The 22005-nt window shown below is 37.7% G+C and overlaps 1 pseudogene; it reads right to left on the reverse strand.

Annotated features, from left to right (window-relative positions):
- Window positions 1-1920: 1920 nt before the first annotated feature.
- On the reverse strand, window positions 1921-9736 carry LOC120182708 (annotated as a pseudogene).
- Window positions 9737-22005: the final 12269 nt, after the last annotated feature.

Consider the following 22005-nt stretch of genomic DNA (forward strand, 5'->3'; position numbering starts at 1 on the left):
CACAATTGTAGCACTTTAAATTATTCTTGCTCTTCGACTTCGATCTACCATGTTTGTGACTGCTACTTTGGTCACGTTCTGTTGATCTCCCTCTCATCGTTGTCAACGTTTCTCCTTGTTGCAGATTTACTTGTCTGTCTTCATTGTTCTTGCGCCGATTTTCTTCTTGGAGAACATCAGTTGCAACGTCATCGAAGACTAGACTGGTGATATTACTGTTTGTCAAGTTGATGATGAATTGATCATACGAATCAGGTAGACTTTGAAGTAGAAGTTCAACATGTTCTTTTTCTCCTATTGCACATCTTAAGGATGTAAGCTGAGAAAATAACGTGTTCAGTGTGTTTAAGTGCTCCGTCACTGAAGTAGATTCTGACATCCGGAGAGTCTACAATTTTCTCTTAAGGAAAATTTTATTGTGCAACGATGTGGCCTCATACAATTTGGTGAGATGATCTCATATCTCCTTAGTTGTCTTCTTCTCCTCAATGCTTGACAATACTTCATCTGCTAATGCTAGATGAAAGTTTGCAATAGCATTCCCGTCTATTTCGATCCATTTTTTTTCATCTGTGAAATCCACCGGCCTTTCACTGATAGCTGCTAGACAACCGTCATTCCTCTGGATGCCATTCATCTTCAATTTCCACAATGAGAAATTTCTCCCATTGAATTTTTCAATATCAAATTTCGTTGCCATAGCTTCTTTTACGGATAGCTCCCACTATTTCACTATCGTGATATCTGGAACCTTCAAAGAATGAGTAATAACTTCTTATTTTCTTATGTTGGAGGATCCACCTTTTGGTGGCAACCACAAAGATAATAAGCATATATTACACACTCTAATCTGGCTCGGATACCAATTGTTGCGGAAGACGACTATCGGATAGAGCAAAATCACAACTAATAATTTGAGAAAATAAAAATGAAGATAAAGAAGACACAAAATTTACGTGAAAAACCCCTAAATAATATAGGGTAAAAACCACGGGCAACGGTAGAAGAATTTCACTATGAGAAAATATGAATTACAACTTCTCTCAATCTACCAAGGAGAAAACAATGATAATTCTCTCTTGATAAAAAGGAGAAAACAACTCTCAAGAAACTCTCTAAATTCTCTTTAGTATTGGAAGAAAGCTAGAATGCTTTGGGATGATTTTGAAGCTAAATGAGTTAGGGTATTTATAGTTGAAACTTAAGGACTAATCTTGTAAATACCCTAAAATACAATGACTAAAATATGTAATTTTTCCATGTCACTTTTCAACCATTATTAGTGCCAACTATGAACCATTATTGTTGCCAACTTACAATGCATTATGAACCATTATTATGCATTATATAACTATTATTAGTTGCATGACAACTAATATGTCCCATATACCCAAACCAGGAAACTCAGTAACAATCACGTTGCAATTTACAAATTCAGATAGTATGGAGTGGAAGAACTGCTTTCATAGGGGATGAAAAATGTTCAATAAGTAAAAATGCCAACTTTTTCATGCAAAAGTCATCAAATATCACACATTTGAGTTATTTAGATGTGTAACTGAGAAACAAAAAAGTCGAAATGCACCTTAGTATAAGCAAATAAACAGATGAAGTAGAAGAAAATTTTCAAATCGCGACGTCTCTGTTAACTTCCTAAAACTCACAAGAAACTCCGGAGCCTTGTTGTACACGAAAGAGCTCACAACACATTATGCATAAACATTTTAGATCACAAATGAGTTTTGAGCAGTTTGTCTAATGAATGATGGCTGACCAAAGAAACCACATTATGGTAAAGGATGATGAGCTGACATACTACCATTATCAATGAAAAAAACAAAGGAATTTGTGTTGGATAAGATAAAGAAAAAACCACGTAAGCATTGTAAAAGAGAAGCTTAATTTTCAGTCTCGTCCAAATCACCTTCCTTCAGACTTCACCGGCTGTGAGAACACTTTACTCATCAAAACACCCGAGATGCCATCCACACTTAAGACCTCAAACTATGGTGAACTGTTGGGATCAAGATGACTAAAATTATTGATTTGTGGACAAAGTTATGTTTGTGATGTTTTTTTCGGGGTCACCTTGAACGACGGCCTCCTGAAGTTGAAGAGCATACTCCAGGTTCCATAGAACATCTCTCATGGAGGGCCTGTCAATACCAAAATCAGCTAAACATTTCTCTGCAATTTCTCCAAACTTCCTGAGAGAATCATGCCTGATGTTTCCTTTGAGATCAAGATCAATTATTTGCTTTATATGTCCTTTCTTCATCCATTTCATCGCCCATTCAGCTAGATTTACCATTTCCCTTAGAAGAGTTGGATCAATCACGGGTCTTGCACAAAGAACTTCAAACAAAACCACTCCAAATGAATATACATCACATTTCTCTGCCAGTTGTTACCTTATGAAATATTCAGGATCCAGATATCCAAAACTTCCTTTAACTGTGGTACTAACATGCGTTTGATCAAGTTCGAGGCCTGTTTTGACAGGCCGAAATCAGGAACTTTGGCCATTAAATTTTCATCAAGTAAGATATTTGCTGACTTTACATCACGATGTATAACCGCTCTAGCATAGCCTGTGTGAAGTTAATGGAGTCCTCTAGCTGCTCCAATGCATATTTCGAGCCTTTTTTTCAGCTTAAACTAGGATGACCTGAGCCGTAGAGATGACTCTTCAACGTCCCGTTCTCCAGATACTCATAGATCAAAATCATCTCATTCTTTTCATCACAATAACCTATCAACGAAACCAGATGTCGGTGACGAAACTGAGATAACATCTCAATCTCAGTCTGGAACTCAGCAAGTCCTTGTTGGGACCGTGGATTTCCCCTTTTAACAGCAACTTTTGTACCATCATTGAGTTCTCCCTTGTACACCTTACCGAATCCTCCAATCCCAATAACCCAACTCTCATCGAAGTTGTTTATGGCTTCTTGAACAGCCAAAAAAGTGTTGAATATTCTAGATGGCAGCCAACATTATTGAAAGTTGATGGCTGCCGGCTACTGCAAATTTGAATTCAAAGTTAGGCATTATTTTATTGAAATAAAAATAGGGTTAATTACAAGATTAATCCCTAAGTTTCAACTATAAATACCCTAGCTCATTTAGCTTCAAAATCATCCCAAAAAACATTTCTTTCTCCCAATACTAGAGAGCTTTCTTGTGAGTAGTGAGTGTTTTGTAAACACCTGTAAATTTTCTCTTTTAGTAAAAGATCTGCAGCAGTCCGGAGACGTAGGCACAATTGACTGAACTCCGTTATCAATTTCGGGTATTATTTTTCCGCTTTTATTTCGTATTCTCACTAATCTGGCTATAGGGAAATTACTTGTACTGAGTTTATTTCCTAACAACTGGTAATCAGATCTTTTGGTTGTGAATTTTGTCAATTTTTTGCAAGGTTGCTATTCATTACTATTAACATAAATAGTAAATTTCATGAATAGTAAAATTTTGTTGGCGATACGAATTTGTCGACGAAGGTGTTATAATACACGGTGGTTCGCACAAATTGTCAGAAACGATCCGAAGTAGCCAGATTCGAGTGGGAGCGATGGCTGCAGACGAAGGGAAGGTGAAAATTGAAAAGTTCGATGGTGCGGACTTTGGCTTCTGGAAGATGCAGATCGAAGATTTTATGTACCATAAAAATATATATCAACCCCTCTCAGGAAATCAACCAGAGGGCATGAAGAATGAAGACTGGGCTCTTCTCGACCGACAAGCCCTCGGAGTTATCCGACTGACGTTGTCCCGAAATGTTGCTTTCAACATAGCAAAGGAAAATACCACGACGGGTCTTATGGCGGCTCTCTCCAGTATGTATGAGAAGCCGTCGACCTCAAACAAAGTTCATTTGATGAGGCGATTATTCAATTTGCAGATGACGGAAGGGGCATCGGTGGCACAACACCTAAATGAACTCAACACAATCATAACCAAGTTGAGTTCAGTGGAAATTGAATTCGATGATGAAGTTCGAGCTTTAATTCTCTTATCATCTTTACCAGACAGTTGGAATGCTACTGTTACAGCAGTCAGCAGTTCGTCGGGAAACATCAAATTAAAATTCGACGATGTTCGGGATCTGGTACTGAGCGAAGAAATTCGACGAAGAGAATCGGGTGAAGCATCAACCTCCTCAGCCTTGCACACGAAGTCCAGAGGGAGAACTTCAGAAAGGAATTCAAATCGTAGAAGATCGAAATCTAGAAGGGGAAAATCAAGAACAGGAAATAAAGATTTTACCTGTTATAATTGCGGCAAGAAGGGTCACTTCAAAAGAGATTGCCGAGCACCGAAGAAAAATATCGGCGCACAGGAATTTACCAACATGACGGAGGAGACAGGTGATGCCATGATTTTAAGCGTCAACAGTCTGATTGAATCATGGATTTTGGATTCAGGGACATCTTTCCACTTCACTCCATGCCAAGAAATCATAGAGAACTATGTCAGTGGTGATTTTGGGAAGGTTCATCTTGCTGATGATGAAACCTTGAAGATCGTCGGAAAATGAGACATCCGACTAAAGCTGCCAAACCAAACCACCTGGAAGCTGAAAGGAGTGAGACATATTTCTGGCCTCAAAAGAAATTTGATTTTTGTAGGACAGCTTGATGGTGAAGGATTTAGAACAACTTTTTCAGGCTGTGAATGGAAGATTACCAAAGGAGCACTCGTCATTGCTCGTGGTAAGAAAATTGGTACTCTTTATATAACCTCAAATTTAGAGAATATCATTGCAGTAGCAGATGCTGATGGAAAATCAAACCTATGGCACCAAAGGCTTGGTCATATGAGCGAGAAAGGGATGAAGACACTTTTGTCAAAGGGGAAGTTGCCGGATCTAAAGAATATAGATGTCGGACTATGCGAGGATTGCATCTTTGGCAAACAAAAGAAAGTCAGTTTTGCAAAGATTGGCAAGACACCCAAGGCAGAAAGGTTAGAATTGGTTCATACTGATGTATGGGGACCATCCCTAGTTCCATCTCTTGCAGGCTCACTATATTATGTCACCTTCATCGATGATTCAACAAGGAAGGTGTGGGTTTATTTTCTGAAGAAGAAATTAGAAGTCTTCGATACCTTCAAAAAATGAGACTAGTTTGAAAGTCAAGCGATTGAGGTCTGACAATGGAGGAGAGTACAGAGACAGTAGATTCAGAGATTTATGCGTAAACAATGGGATCAAGATGGATACAACAGTTCCCATGACACCGCAGCAGAATGGCGTAGCAGAGCGCATGAACAGAACTCTGAATGAACGTGCCAGAAGCATGAGGATACATGCCGTATTACCCAAATTTCTATGGGGTGAAGCTATCAACACTGCAGCTTACCTGATCAACCGTGGTCCCTCAGTTCCCTTGGATGGAGGAATACCAGATGAATCTTGGAGCAAGAAAAAAATAAACCTTTCACACTTAAGAGTGTTTGGTTGTATTTCTTATGTACACATAAACTCTGTTGAAAGAAGTAAACTTGATGCCAAGTCCAACAAATGTGCCTTTGTTGGTTATGGCGGTGATGAGTTCGGTTATCGGTTTTGGGACTATGAAAATCAGAAAATCATCAGAAGCAGAGATGTCATTTTCAATGAGAATGTGATGTACAAAGACAGGTCAACTGTAGAATCAAGCAGCTCAAATACCAAAGCTGAAACAAAGGAATTTGCTGAGTTTGAGGAGATTTTTGGAAATGATCTCCAAATCAATCCTGAAGCAGTTCAAGAAGAACCAAGCACACCAGAACTAAGACGCTCCTCCAGAATTCCTAAACCAACCCAGCGGTATTCTCCTTCTTTGCACTACTTGTTGCTGACTGACAATGGTGAACCAGAGTGCTACGATGAAGCAATGCAAGTGGAGGATTCAGTTAAGTGGGAGTCTTCCATGAAAGATGAGATGGACTCGCTTATGTCAAATCAAACATGGGACCTAGCTGAATTACCACTAGGCAAGAAAGCGCTCCACAACAAGTGGATTTACAGGATCAAAGAAGAGCATGATGGGAGAAAACGCTACAAAGCAAGGTTGGTTGTCAAAGGCTTTCAGCAAAAAGAAGGCATTGACTAAAATGAAATTTTCTCTCCAGTCGTAAAACTGTCTACATTCAGACTGGTGTTGAAAATTGTAGCTACAGAGAATTTATATCTTGAGTAGTTAGATGTAAAGACAGCTTTCCTTCATGGTGATTTGGAGGAAGAAATCTATATGAGGCAGCCAAAAGGCTTCATAGATGCAGACAAGAAAAACCTGGTATGCAGGTTGAAGAAGAGCTTGTATGGTTTAAAACAAACTCCTAGACAGTGGTACAAGAAGTTTGATAGTTTCATGAGTAGCAGTGGTTTTACCAGATGCCAAGCAGATAATTGTTGCTACATCAAGAGGTTCGACAACAGCTTCATTATTTTATTGTTGTACGTTGATGGCATGCTCGTTGCAGGCTCAGACATGCAAGAGATTATACACTTGAAGCAAAAATTGTTGAAGCAGTTTGCTATGAAGGATTTGGGCGCTGCAAAGCATATTCTTGGGATGAGGATCAAGAGAGACACAAAGTCGGGGACTTTGATGTTATCACAGGCTGAGTACATCAACGAAGTACTCTCCAGGTTCAACATGCAAGATGCTAAACCAGTAAGTACACCTTTAGGTGTTCATTTCAGACTCTCCAAAGAACAGTCACCAAAGACGGAGGAAGAACGTGCACACATGGTGAAGGTGTCGTACGCCTCAGCAATTGGAAGTCTAATGTATGCCACGGTTTGTACCAGACCAGATATTGCTCATGCAGTGGGAGCTGTTAGTAGGTACATGAATAATCCAGGCAAGGTACACTGGGAAGCAGTCAAATGGATCCTCAGATATCTGCGGGGTACTACAAACAAAGCACTTTGTTTCAAAGGTGGAGATACGATACTGACAGGCTATGTAGATGCTGACTTAACCGGAAATGTTGACATCAGAAGGAGCACTACAGGGTATGTCTATACTCTAGAAGGTACTGCAGTGAGTTGGGTTTCTCAACTACAGAAGATAGTTGCTCTCTCCACAACTGAAGCAGAATATGTCGCTGTTACGGAAGCCAGCAAGGAGATGGTTTGGCTCCAAAGTTTCTTGGAAGAGTTAGACAAGAAACAAGAAAACAATGTCTTGTATTGCGACAGTCAAAGTGCTATCCATCTAGTGAAGAATCCGTCTTTTCATTCCAGGACGAAGCATATATAATTGCGATATCATTTTATCCGATCTCTTCTGGAAGATGGGATTTTGAAACTTGAAAAGATCAGTGGAGCTCAAAATCCAGTAGACATGTTGACAAAGACGGTGACTACAGACAAACTGAAGTTGTGTTCAACTTCAGTTGGCATGCTAGAATAACAAGACCAGAAATACTGCTGCATTGATCGAGGTGTGAAGACAGATTAAAATCAGTCTTCAAGTGGGAGATTGTTGAATATTCTAGATGGCAGCCAACATTATTGAAAGTTGATGGCAGCCGACTGCTGCAAATTAGAATTCAAAGTTAGGCATTATTTTATTGAAATAGAAATAGGGTTAATTACAAGATTAATCCCTAAGTTTCAACTATAAATACTCTAGCTCATTTAGCTTCAAAATCATCCCAAAAATCATTTCTTTCTCCCAATACTAGAAAGCTTTCTTGTGAGTAGTGAGTGTTTTGTAAACACATGTAAATTTTCTCTCTTAGTAAAAGATCTGCAGCAGTCCGGAGACGTAGGCACAATTGGCTGAACTCCGTTATTAATTTCGGGTATTATTTTTCTGCTTTTATTTCGTATTCTCACTAATCTGGCTATAGGGAAATTACTTGTACTGAGTTTATTTCCTAACAAAAAGGAACATGATAGCTCATATTATAATTGAGACTGGCAGTCATCCCCTTGGAGTATTTGCTCCCCATGGTCTGGGAAGTTCCTCCATTAATAGAGAAAGGAACCCATGTCTTCGATAGTCTTTGGCGTGCCAACCGTCTTCTACACAACATAAAGAGAACTCCACCCAACAACACTGCAGAAGCCACTTCGACGGTCGCACCTACAATAGCACCAACTTTCTTCTTTTAACTTGAACTAGAACCGTTGACACTTCCCAAGCCAGAAAGGCTGCCATCAGAGTTGTTCATTTTCATGATTTCCAGCCCATTAAGTATGGCATCCGGATAAGTACCATGTAAATTAGAAGAGCCAATGCTTACTCGAAGCTTATTGCTAGTAGCTGACTCTGTGACATAGTCCATATAATAAGCAGCAGCCAAAAACATTAACCAAATATGTACTCAGATCAAGGTCCCGAATAACGATTGAGGAGTCGATGAAGACATTGAAATACAACTGGTTAAGAGCATCACTGACAATATCGCAAAAGTGAAACCTAACAAGTTACTGAAATCCGGGATCCATATCGAATTCCCATGTCACATTGAAGTTGCTACTGGAATCGTTCACGGAGTTCATCCTGGTGCAGGTACCATAGACAGAATTTGGAGCGATGTATTCCGTTGAACCATCCTCAACATACTTAACAAATCTAATATTTGATACACTTAAGGCAAGGTTTTTCCCTACAAGGAAACGCTGATCAGGCACCCATGTTCGCCAAAGAGTATCGTTCTGGTACGAGATTGTAGATCCCCCCATATTCACTCTAGCAACCGTCTCTAGTGCCTGCAACGTTAGGCCTTGGAATCCCATTAAAGATTGCACGGAGCCAGCGGTGTCCTGGATGAGCTGATCAGGGACTAAAACAACTTCCAGGGTATTTATAAATGCAAATGAATTATGTGAAGGGCTGAATGTGATGGCAAGGCTATTGGTGGTTACATTAACAGATAATTCTTTGACCAGAAGAGATTGAACACTGAAACTACTGAGAAGAACATGGTTTTCGGTTGAAACATCGAACTTTACCGTACTCGTATTGTAACTAGCATGAACAAATGGATAGAAATAAAGGCGAATCCAGTGTCTTCCACTCCGGCTGATTGAGAACGTGTACTTAGAAACACCAGTGAAGATTCTCGCCGTTTGATAGAGCGGCGAATCATCTGAGGAGGTAACCGATTTCGAAGTGTTTCCAAGAACATTCTCAGGTGCAGAAAGGAGCTTTGAGGCTAAGTTATCAGCCAAGAAAAATCGATCACCCACTGTAGTATTACTAGGTGATCCACAATCAATAAGGTAATTGTCTGCAGGTGTAAACCCATTGGAAAACAATGTTAAACACAAGATCCACGAAACCCAGAACAGAAATTCAAATACTTTACAACCCATCATTTCAAAATCCAGATATTAACTGAGCAATAAAGGGTGGATCTTTTTTGTGCTTAAAATATAGGAGGTGAAATCCAGGGTTATTATAGAAACAACTAAAGATTTATAGCAAAGCATAACAGAAATCAAAAACCATTTAAGAGAACTGAATCACAAAAGCAGCTTAAAATGAACCAGAAGAAACATGAAGAGAGCTGAATCAAGAAAGAAAAGATGGAACCTTTGAACTCCAAGACAGAGAAATGTAGCTGAGAGGAGGCCCCCTGAGTGAAAAATAAATTATTTTAAGCACCTCCACGGGAATTTGACAGTTCTAATTGGAATTTTAAATACAGATAAAGACTACACAAATCTCACAAGGCACAAACTGGTTTGAACCAGGTGACAACCTTAGAAATTGATAGATTCCTTGATATTTTTTTATTGTTGTTCCATGTTCTTAAATGATAAATAAATGGGGAAACCAAAATGAATAAAGTAAACAGGAAACAAAGTGACAAAAGGTGGTGAAAACAGCAATGAAAATAAGCTGGACGAAGAAAAAAAAAAGGGCAACTTTTTAGATTCCAATTTCAAGTTTGGTAAATCAGTGTTGGATGGAAGTTATTTTTGTGTGTTATAAAGTGAATATGATGGATCAGTATTATTAATGTGGATAAAGAGATAAAGGGCTAATTTAAAGCTTGGAAATTTATGGAGAAAGGTTGTTTCTTGCTCTTGGCTCTAATGGTGGCAGATAACATAACGGAAATGTTAGATTGGTAGGGTGACCGGGAAAAGGCAATGCCTTCAACTTTAGTTGGTTGATCATGGAAAGAACTCTACTTATCAAATCAGAATAAAACCTATTAAGATACGTTCTCTTAGTTAGACAATTTAGTTGAAGCTACTGTGTTAGTTAGCTTAGCTTTAGCTGTTATATATACTAGACTTTTGTTATTTCAAAAGTATTGTGAACCATTTTTTCATCTTTTCTTATTGCTTTGCTGTTATATGGTATCAGAAGTGTTTCTTTTTCACGCTTCATCATAATTGATTTATTGAGTGATTGCTTCAATAATGATAGCAATCTATATTATCTACACCAATAAGATAATCCTGATTTGATTCTGGTTATGCAGTCATTATCCAATGACAATTTTCATAGTTGGAAGAGATCAATGATACTTTCCCTTTCTGTAAAAAAAAATTGGAATTTGTTGACGGTTCAATTCAAGCTCCAGATTCTTCTTCTCTAGAATGGCTCAGTGCGTGGACATGAACAAACAACCTTGTGAATTCTTGGATCTTGAATCCAGTTTCAAAGGACATTGCTGCGAGTTTGCTTTATCATACCACAACTGCAGAGATTTTGAAATATCTCATTGATCATTTTCAACAGTCTAATGGTCTTAAGACTGTTCCAGTTAAAGAAACGATTAAACGACTTGGTTCAAGATCAACTGACAGTGAGTACTTACTACACTTAATTGAAGATCATTTTGGATGAAAGCTTTTCCATTAAACAATTGTGTAGTTGTTTGAATTGCAATTGTGGTGGTGTAAGATGTATGCTTGAAGAACAACAGCGGGAACAAGTGATGCAGTTTTTGATGGGACTAAATGATTTCTATGCTCATATCAAAGGACAAATTCTTCTTATGGATCCCTTGCCAACAATTTCCAAAGCTTTTTCGTTGGTTCTTCAAGAAAAAAACCAAAGTTCTGTGAGATGTGTAAATCCAGTCTTTGAATCTACATTTGTTGTCAAGACCAGTTATGGCTACATGGCTACCTCCAGGTTATGGTTCCAAGAATCATTCTTCTACATCTACGAGTGCTAAAAACAATCAATCTGTTCATGCTAATTCAGTGGAGGTTTCGAGTGAGGTCCTACAGTAGGATTATTTGTTATCTTTGTCCAATGAAGCTTTGACACCTCAGCAGTGTCAGCAATTGATTGCTATGCTTATTTCTCAGTTACATGCATCATCTTCTTCCGATATACCTTTAACCTCGATAAACACGGTCATGCAGAGTGAGATCTTGTATCATATTAATAATTATTCTTTTGAGAAGTCAAATTACTGGATTTTAAACTCAGGTGTGTCTAAACATGTTTGTTTTGTGAAATCTCTCTTCGACATGATGTGTTATTTGTACAAGAGTTTTGGTTTAATTTTTGTCCATCAGTGCCTTAATCAGTCAATCTAACATCAGTGTACTTTTTTGCAAATCGGGTTGTATCCTACAAGACCTACATCGAGTGATTCAAAAGGGTGAACTGCTTCAAGGCTTTTACCTTTTACTTGCAAAACTAGTTCTTCATGTAATAATGTTTCACGTAAAGTTTTAGATTCATGGCATAGTAAACTAGGATATCCAAGTCCTCGAATTCTTCATCTTCTTAAAGATGTTTTGCATTTGAAGAATGTAAGTAATACGAAATCTTGTAAGATTTTCCCTTTGGCTAAGCAAAAAAGATTTCCTTTTTCTCATTCTAGTTCTCAAACAACACAACCTTTTAAGTTGGTTCACTATGACATATGGGGTCCTTACAAACATTGTACTTACAACAATCAAAATTCTTTTTTGACATTGGTTGATGATTTCTCGAGATCAACATGGACATATTTGCTTTAGCATAAATCTGATGTAGGGTCTATCATACCTATTTTTATTGCTATGGTTAAGAGGCAGTTTGATTTTAACATAAAATGCTTCAGGTTTAATAATGCTCCTTAGCTCAGATTCTCATCTTTGTTTGGTAGTTTGGGAATTTTTCACCAATTTTCATGTGTCGAAACAACTTAGCATAACTCGGTGGTTGAAAGGAAGCATCAACATTTGTTATTTGTTACTCATGCCTTGTATTTTTAGTCCAAGGTACCAATCAGGTTTTGGGAAGATTATTTACTTACAGACACTTACTTGATCAATAGACTTTCCCCGCCAGTCTTGAATAATAAATTGCCTTACGAGATGCTATATGGACATCTACCAGATTATGACTGATGGAGAGTTTTTGGTTGCCTGTGCTTCGTATCTACTTTAAAATCATAGCAAGACAAGTTTTCTGCTTGGGCTTTACCAGCCATTTTTATGGGTTATCCTCCTGGTGTAAAAGGTTACAAGGTGTTGTCAACTCAGAAAATTATGATTTCTCATAATGTTGTATTTCACGAGCATTTATTTCCTTTTCATAGCATCATCATTCCTGATCACCTTGTTGATCCTTTCAAGGATTTATCTTTACCTAATGCTCTGGTTGATTTGCAAAAGGTAATTAATCCAGAGGGTGTTCAAGACTCAACTTTTGGACAACATGGTCAGACAGATGCTCAACAAGTTTTTTATAAGTCTTTCTCAACACATGAGGCTTCATCATTTAATGAACCCCAGGTTGATCTCACTACAGCTCCTACATCTATTGTGCCTTATGCTAGTATCCATGATGAGTTTGCTGGAGATTCTATGTATACTATTATTGATCCTTGTGTTGCACCAGTAGCTCAGGTACCTCATCAACGGTCGTCTCGTGTTATTCACAATCCCATTTATCTCTAGAAGTACTAATGCAATGGTGTTTCTTCTTCATGTTCTCATTCAATTGAAGATCATCTCTCGTCATCAAGGTTATCTCCTAAATATGAGGGTTTCATTACCAATGTTTCTTCTTATCATGAGCTAACCTTTTATCATCATAAGTCACCAATATAGAGAGATGCGATGGATGAAGAACTTCTAGCCATAGAGTCTCTTCACATGTGGTCAGTTGTTCCCTTACCTGCAGGAAAAAAGGCAATTGAATGTAAATGGGTGTATCGCATATAACATAAGGAGGATGGCACCATTGATTGTTATAAGGCCCTATTGGTTGCTAAAGGTTTTACGCAGATTGAGGGTGTTGCGGAAGACGACTATTGGATGGAGAAAAACCGTAACTGATAATTTGAGAAAATAAAAATGAAGATAAAAGAGACACAAAATTTACGTGGAAAACCCCTAAATAATATAGGGTAAAAACCACAGGCAACGGTAGAATAATTTCACTATAAGAAAATAGGAATTACAACTTCTCTCGATCTACCAAGGAGAAAACAATGATAATTCTCTCTTGAGAAAAAGGAGAAAACAACTCTCAAGAAACTCTCTAAATTCTCTAGTATTGGAAGAAAGCTAGATTGCTTTGGGATGGTTTTGAAGCTAAATAAGTTAGGGTATTTATAATTGAAGCTTAAGGGCTAATTTGTAAATACCCTAAATTACAATGGCTAAATTATGATTCTACCATTGTCCAAAATTCAACATTTTCTGCACCCAATTTTTGACAATTGCACAGAATGGATCGATGCATTAATGCACAGTTTTTTTCTTTGACTTTTCAACAATCTCCCACTTGAAGATTTGATTGGAATAATCATATCTTCACACCATTGTTTCTACCTTATACCTTTATGTTGCTTACGTCTCTGATAGGCCACAAGAGGATCGACACTAAGTAAATTTATCGCCATTGATCGCATTCATCATGAAATCTGCTATGTTGTCTTTGGCATGGATCTTCTGCATATCTACCATCACTTCTTCCACCTTTTCACGAACGAAATGAAACTGAACTCATATGTGCTTTGTCCTTCAATGAAATACTGGATTCCTTGCTAGATGCAAGGCACTTTGACTGTCACAATATAGAGAGACATACTCTTGATTGTTCCCAAGCTCCTCCAGTAGCATATTCAACCAGATTGCTTCTTTACTGGCTTGTGTAGCTGCTACATATTCTACCTCTGTTGTGGACGTAGCCATAACTGACTGCAACTTTGAAACCCATCTTACAGCTCCACCAGCAACTTTGAACACATATCCTGTAGTAGATTTTCTTTTATCCAAATCCCCTGTATAGTCAGAATTGAAATACCCATTGATAAGTAAGTTTGATCCTCTGTAACATAATGCAACATTTGAGGTATCTTTGATGTATCTCAGGATCCTCTTTACTGTATTTCAATGCTCTTTGCCTGGATTCGCCATGTACCGACTAACCACTCCCACTGCTTGTGCAATGTCTGGTCTTGTGCATATCATAGCGAACATTAAACTCCCCACTGCTGATGCATACGGTACTCGAGACATCTCCATCCTCTCTTCTTCACTGCTAGGACTCATACTGGAGGATAATTTGAAGTTAATAGGAAGAGGCGTAGAAATTGGCTTATAATTTTGCATACTAAATCGTGACAAGATCTTCTTCAAGTAATTCTTTTGTGAAAGCCAAATCTTCCTATTACTTCTGTCTCGGTGAAGTTGCATCCCTAGAATCTTGTTTGCTGATCCCAAGTCCTTCATTTCAAATTTCCTAGCCAGTTGTGCCTTCAATTCTTTAATTTGATCTTTGTTGGGTCCTACAACCAACATGTCATCCACATACAACAGCAATATAACAAAATTTTTATCATCAGACCTCTTGAAATAAGCATAAGGGTCTGTATTAAGTCTGTTGTATCCAAGGCACATATTGAAGGAATAAAATCTCTTATACCAACACCTCGGCATCTGCTTTAGATCGTACATATATTTATTCAACCTGTAAACCAAGTTCTTCTTTTTTTTTCTTCAAAACCTTCAGGCTGGAGCATGTAAATCTCTTCTTCAAGATTTCCATGAAGAAAAGCTGTTTTAACATCTAGCTACTCTAGATGTAAGTTCAATGTAGCATACATTGCCAAGACTACACGAATTGTTGTTAGTCGAACCACAGGAGAAAAGATTTCATTGAAATCAATACCTTCTTTTTGAGCATATCCTTTGACCACCAGTCTTGCACGATACCTCTTCACTTGATCGTCACCATTTCGCTTGATTTTGAAGACTCATTTATTATTAATTGGCTTCCTTTCTTGTGGTAGTGGCACAAGGTCCCATGTATTATTTTTATGAAGGGCTTAAATTTCTTCTTGCATCGCCATCATCCACAGTGAAACATCTGAGTTGTTTATTGTCTCCTGGAATATTGATGGCTCACTGTCATCTGTTAAAAGACAGTATAAAATATTACATTCTATGAAATAATTTGAGTGCCAATTAGGATGTCTTCTCACACGATCTGATTGACGAGTTGGAGCTTCAAAACTCTTTGGTTCTTGTTCATCATGTGATGGTTCTGCTTCAGAAGAATCTCCTTGTTTAACCTCCTTTTCCACGTGTATTTGTGTGGTCTCTGACTTTTCAGTGCTATCATCATCTTCTTTTCTTTTTAGTTTATCTCATACAAAGATAACATCTCTGCTGATGATCACTTTACGGGCAGTGGGATCCCACAAGCGATACCCCTTTACACCATCAACATACCCCAAGAATTTGTATTTCCTGGATTTTGGATCCAGTTTTGAAATTTCTTGGGAGTTGTACATCACGTATACAATACTTCCAAATACATGTAGGTTTGAATAATCAACTGGTTTACCAATCCACATCTCCATTGGTGTCTTCAGCTCTATTGCAGTTGATGGAGCTCGATTCACCAAATAACAGGCGATATTGACTGCTTCTGCCCAGAATGATTTTTCTAGGCCTGCATCCCTCAACATTTCTCTTCTTCTTTCTAACAAGGTTTTGTCCATCCGCTCTGCCACTCCATTTTGTTGAGGAGTGTTCGCCACTGTGAACTGCGTTTTTATGCCTTCTTTCCAGCAAAAGTCATCAAATTCTTCGCTTGTGTATTCTCCTCCAATATCTTTTCTGAAACACTTGATCTTATTTCCAGAATCAAGTTCCACCCGCGCTTTGAAGTTTTTGAAAGTTGAAAACACATCTGACTTCTTCTTAATAGGGTACACCCAACATCTCCTGTAGTAGTCATCAATAAATGAGACAAAGTATTTTGCTCCACCTAGGGATGTAACTGGTGCTTGCCATACGTCAGAGTGAGCCAATTCTAGAACACTTTTGGCTCTAGAATTTGATGTGTTGAATTTCAACCGGTGTTTCTTACTTGTTATGCAATACTCACACAAGGTAAGTGATACCTTTGTTAAGCCTGGAAGTAGATTTTTCTCCATAAGGACTTTCATTCCTTGTTCTGACATGTGTCCAAGTTTCTGATGCCATAACATTGCAGAATCTGAACTATATGAGGCAACAGAGGCTTCTGCTTCTAGTAAAGTCTCTCCCTTCAGCATGTACAAGTTTGCAGCTATCTTTTCGCCTTTCAGCACCACAAGCGCTCCACGGAACACCTTAATGATTCCTTTCCGTGTTTCAATATTGCTTGTATTATTATCCAACAATCCGTAGGATAATACATTTTTCTTCAGGCCTTTCACATGCCGCACATCTCGAACAACTTTAATTTTTCCATCATACATCTTCAATTTGATGGTTTACACGCCAACGATCTCTAAGGCATGATCATTGTAACTATACATAGATCCTCCTAAGACATGTTCATAATGATGGAAGTATTCTCTTCTCGAGGTCATGTGATATGTTGCTCCCAAATCAATTAGTCATATTTCTGTAAATGTTTTTTTGCCTTCCACGGTGATTGAAGCTTCACAGCATAGAGCATCTCCATCATCTGAAGTGTTTGCGGTATTGCCTTATAGATTGGAGTTTTTATTTATACTCCAACAATCCTTCTTCAAGTGACCATTCTTTCCACAGTTGTAACTTTAAATTATTCTTGCTCCTCGACTTCGATCTATTATGTTTGTGATTGCTGCTTTAGTCACGTTCTGTTGATCTCCCTCTCATTGTTGTCAACGCTTCTGCTTGTTGCAGATTTACTTGTCTGTCTTCCCTGTTCTTGCGCCGATTTTCTTCTTGTAGAACAGCAGCTGCAACGTCATCGAAGACTAGACTGGTAACATTACTTTTTATCAAGTTTAGACTAGTAACATTACTTTTTATCAAGTTAATGATGAGTTGATCATACGAATCAGGTAGACTTTGAAGTAGAAGTTCAGCACGTTCTTGTTCTCCTATTGTACATCTTAAGGATGTAAGCTGAGAAAATAAAGTGTTCAGCGTGTTTAAGTGCTCCGTCATTGAAGTAGATTCTGACATCCGGAGAGTCTACAATTTTCTCTTAAGGAAAATTTTATTGTGCAACGATGTGGCCTCGTATAGTTTGGTGAGATGATCACATATCTCCTTAGCTGTCTTTTTCTCCTCGATGCTTAACAATACTTCATCTGATAATGCTATATGAAAGTTTGTTATAGTATTCCCGTCCATTTCAATCCATTTGTTGTCGTTTGTGAAATCTACCGGCCTTTCACCGATAGCCGCTAGTCACCCGTCTTTCCTCAGGATGGCCTTCATCTTCAATTTCCACAATGAGAAATTTCTCCCATTGAATTTTTTAATGTCAAGTTTTGTTGCCATAGCTTCTATTACGGATAGCTCCCACTATTTCACTATCATGAATAGTTCTCTAGAACCTTCAAAAAAATGGGTAATACCTTCTTACTTTCTTATGTTGGAGGATCCATCTTTTATTGGCAACCACAAAGACAATAAGAAGATATTGCACACTCAAATATTGCTCGGATACCAATTGTTGCGGAAGACGGCTATCGGATAGAGCAAAATCACAACTGATAATTTGAGAAATTAAAAATGAAGATAAAAGAGACATAAAATTTACGTGGAAAACCCCTAAATAATATAGGGTAAAAACCACGGGCAAAAGTAGAAGAATTTCACTATGAGAAAATAGGAATTACAACTTCTCTCGATTTACCAAGGAGAAAACAATGATAATTCTCTCTTGATAAAAAGGAGAAAACAACTCTCAAGAAACTCTCTAAATTCTCTAGTATTGGAAGAAATCTTGAATGATTTGGAATGGTTTTAAAGCTAAATAAGCTAGGGTATTTATAATTGAAGCTTAAGGACTAATTTATAAATACCCTAAATTACAATGGCTAAATTATGATTCTACCATTGTCCGAAATTCAACATTTTATGCACCCAATATTTGACAATTACACTGAATGGATTGGTGCATTAATGCACCATTTTTTTCCTTTACTTTTCAACAGAGAAAATTGCTTTTCTGGATACGTTTTCACCTATAGCAAAGATAACTTCCTTTAGAGTGCTTCTGGCCTTAGCAACTGTTCATAATTGACATATACTTTAGTTGGACGTTAATAATGCTTTTTAAATGATCTCTTGGATAAAAAGGTATACATGAATTTTCTTTTGGATATAAACCTCAGTTAAAAGATTCGAATATGGTTTATCGCCTTCATAAATCCATTCATGGTCTTAAACAAGCTTCTAGGCAATGGTTCAATGCTTTCTCGACTTTTGTTTTAAAGTTTGGATTTCATCAATCTCTTTTTGAACACTCTTTGTTTACAAAAGGGCCTGGCGATAAGCTTGTTGCTATTTTGGTTTATGCAGACGACATTGTGATTGCTCAAAGCTTCCTTTAACAACATTTTAAGCTTAAAATATTATGGCCTTTGCGATATTTCCTCAGGTTCGAGATAGCTCGTAATGAGTCTGGTATTTCTTTGTCTCAGAGAAAATGTCTTATAGCTTTTGGAGGATGCTGGTTTTTGGGTGTGAAACCTATTTATTAACCTATGATGCAATCTTTGAAGTTGACTGCAAACGAGGGTGATTTATTGTTTGATCATCATGAGTATAGACATTTAGCGGTATATTGTATTTAACAAATACCAGACCAGATATAGTGCATACGGTGCACTTGTTAAGCCAGTTTGTTGCTTCTCCTCGACTCCCTCACATGATTGCTTTAAAATACCTTCTTGCTTATATAAAGTAATCGCCTGGTCTTGGCCTTTTGTTCTATGTTGGTTCTAATTTGTAAATTAGTGCTTTTGTTAACTCGGATTATGGCTCTTGTCTTGATACAAGACGTTCAACGATGGGGTTATTTTTTTTGGTAACAACCTCATTTCTTAAAAGTCAAAGAAGCAGGCAGTGTTTAGCAAATCTTTTTGTGAGGCTGAATATCGTGCCAAGGCTGTTGTAACTTATGAATTGGTCTGACTTGTTTCGTTGCTATCATCCTTCAATGTTTTTTTGATCACATGAGGCTATATTATACTAACCAATCTGCTCTTCATTTGGCAACAAATCAAGTCTTCCATGAACGTACAAAACATATTGAAGTTGATAGTCACTTTGTTTGTGATAAAGTCAGAAGTGGTTTTATAAAGCTCTTACACGTTCGTTCCTCTAATTAGTTGGCCGATGTGTTCACAAAAACATTGTGTTCTCCTTTGTAACGAACATTTATCGACAAGCTAGGTCTCATCAATATTCATGCACGTTCAGCTTAAGAGGGTATTAAGATACGTTCTATTAGTTAGACAGTTTAGTCAGTTAGTGTAGTTACTATGATAATTATCTTAGCTTTACCTGTTATATATACCAGAATTTGTATTATTCCAAAAGTAATATGAAACATTTTTCCATCTTTTTTTCTTGATTTGCCTGTAACGCCCCGATTCCCAAGTTAGTAGATTCGGGCTAACTGGATACAGAGTGATTTAGATCCAATAGGCTTGTGATAAGCCCTTGCCCAAGAATGAAATGGATTAATCTTATATTGAGGCCAAATTAGTTTTAAAAGGAATGATTTTAATTAAAAACCCTAAACTTTTTAAAAGCTAATTTCTCATTAAAAATGATGATGTATGTGTACCAGGCTTCATTTTTTTTCTTTATCTTTCTTTGCCTTCTTTCTATCATTCTTCTTCTCCATTTCTTCTCCAGTAGAAACTATCAAAGGAAGTATCATTGTATCACATCCTTCCTAGTCTGAATTTGTGAAGGTAAGTTGTGAAATCTCTCCATTAGAGCTTCAATTTGAGCTCACAATCTTAGAGTTTGGCCATGGTGGCCATAGTTAGGTTTATGAAAGATTTGGGGTGTTTAGAGCTTGTGAGTGTCTCTAAATAATTCCCAAGATTTAGAAACTTTGTTCTTACCTTTCTTAAGTTCTTAGGTGAGTTAATAACTCATTCCATTGACTGTTTTAATGAAAGAAGTGGGTGAAAGCTCAAAGGTGAAGGGGAAAAAGAAAGAGGTCTTAAGGTGAGCTTGAGGTTATTCCTAAAACTCCCAGGTGTAAGGTAATACACTTCTAACCTTTCATTACTTCTTGTAGATTAGCATGTCTAGTTTTGATGCTTGTATGCGTGTATGTGTCATTTGTGTACTTTTGGGGGGTTCAAAGCATGAAAACAGGAAATTATTGTTATTCAGGTGTAAAGTAATTACATTTCATGTCCCTTAAGTACTAAATAAACATTAAACTCCATTTGAGGTCTTAGGGGATGTTTTAGGAGTGATTTGAAAAGTTTTAAATGAAAGAAACAAAGTTTCCTGGGCATAGAGTATTGATATTATAAGAACATTACCGATACTACTTCTCATTGATGAGAAAATTCAAAGGGGTTTGTGAAGAGAGTATTGATACCCCATCAAGGAGTATCGATACTGCTCAAATAGTATCAATACTCGGGGACTTAATCAGATTCTAGCAGGTTATTTTCGTATCAGTAGTCATGTGAATATTGATACTTAGGGTAGAGTATCGATACTCCAGTAAGGGTATTGATACCGAGGTATTTTTCAAAACATCGAAGGTAAATTTGGGCTATAAGGTTAGCCTGAATTTTAAGGATGAAAAATGGGTCTTGGGTTGAGGAAAACCTTACAATAAGCTTACAAGTGAAAACCTTAATAATTGTGTGATAACATAAGATCTTTATGAGGTAAGATTCCATAAGACTTATGCATTGCTTGATGCTTAGGAAAACATTAAGGACACTCAAGTTACTTATATATGACATTGGTTTAATTGAGTAAAGGATTATTTAGATATTTCTAATCTAGTGCTTGGGCGCTTTAAATGCTAGTTGGATGTTGTGTCGATGCTAAGTGACCTGAGCACATCCTGAGTACTCTAGATGAGTATACTAGCCGGGCGAGGTATCGATACTATATGATCTGGACCTAGCTCGAGGTATAGAAAGATGATGAAGCTATTTGACCTAGGTCTCGCCTAAAGTTCTTTAGTAAGCAAATAAGGGTGTGAGCTTCGTGATGCTGAGTGACCTTGAGCTGTACCATAATGCTTACTTTTGTTATTGTGATAGTGTGTACAAATGTTCATAACCATACTTATAGCATGCTTGTTGTAGGGTTATTTGTCTCGATTAAATTTCTCTCTTTGGAAACTCGTAGGTTATGGCAAATGACCCCGCCCATAGTCACGAAGGTCATAAGAAAAGTCATGTCTCTCTAGTTGGAGACTCAGGGGATGAGTTCATTTTCGACTCTGAAGATTTGGGTATTTTAAAGGAGACAAGGATAGATGAGACAATGTTCTTAAGAGACCTCACGCATACGCTAAGGTACATTATTAGAGCTATCTCTGTGACACCCGCTGCATCCGCTCCTTCTGCTTCACCCCCAGTAGCCTATAAAAAGTCCTCCATCAAGAGTATCCACCATTACAAGACGACCAATATTTTAAGTTCAAGTGATAACGACCCTGTAGCCACTAACCAGTGGCTCTGTGAGATACTTCGCACCTTGTGACAACTTCATCTTACCCCTAAGGGTAAATTAGAGTGCACTACCGCCTAGCTGAAGGGTGATGTGATAGATTGGTGGGAGACCGTACAGTTGGTACTAGAGTCTGAGCAAGTGAC

This window comes from Hibiscus syriacus, unplaced genomic scaffold, assembly GCF_006381635.1.
Source record: "Hibiscus syriacus cultivar Baekdansim isolate YM2019G1 unplaced genomic scaffold, ASM638163v2 tig00112737_pilon, whole genome shotgun sequence".
Classification (NCBI taxonomy): Eukaryota; Viridiplantae; Streptophyta; class Magnoliopsida; order Malvales; family Malvaceae; genus Hibiscus; species Hibiscus syriacus.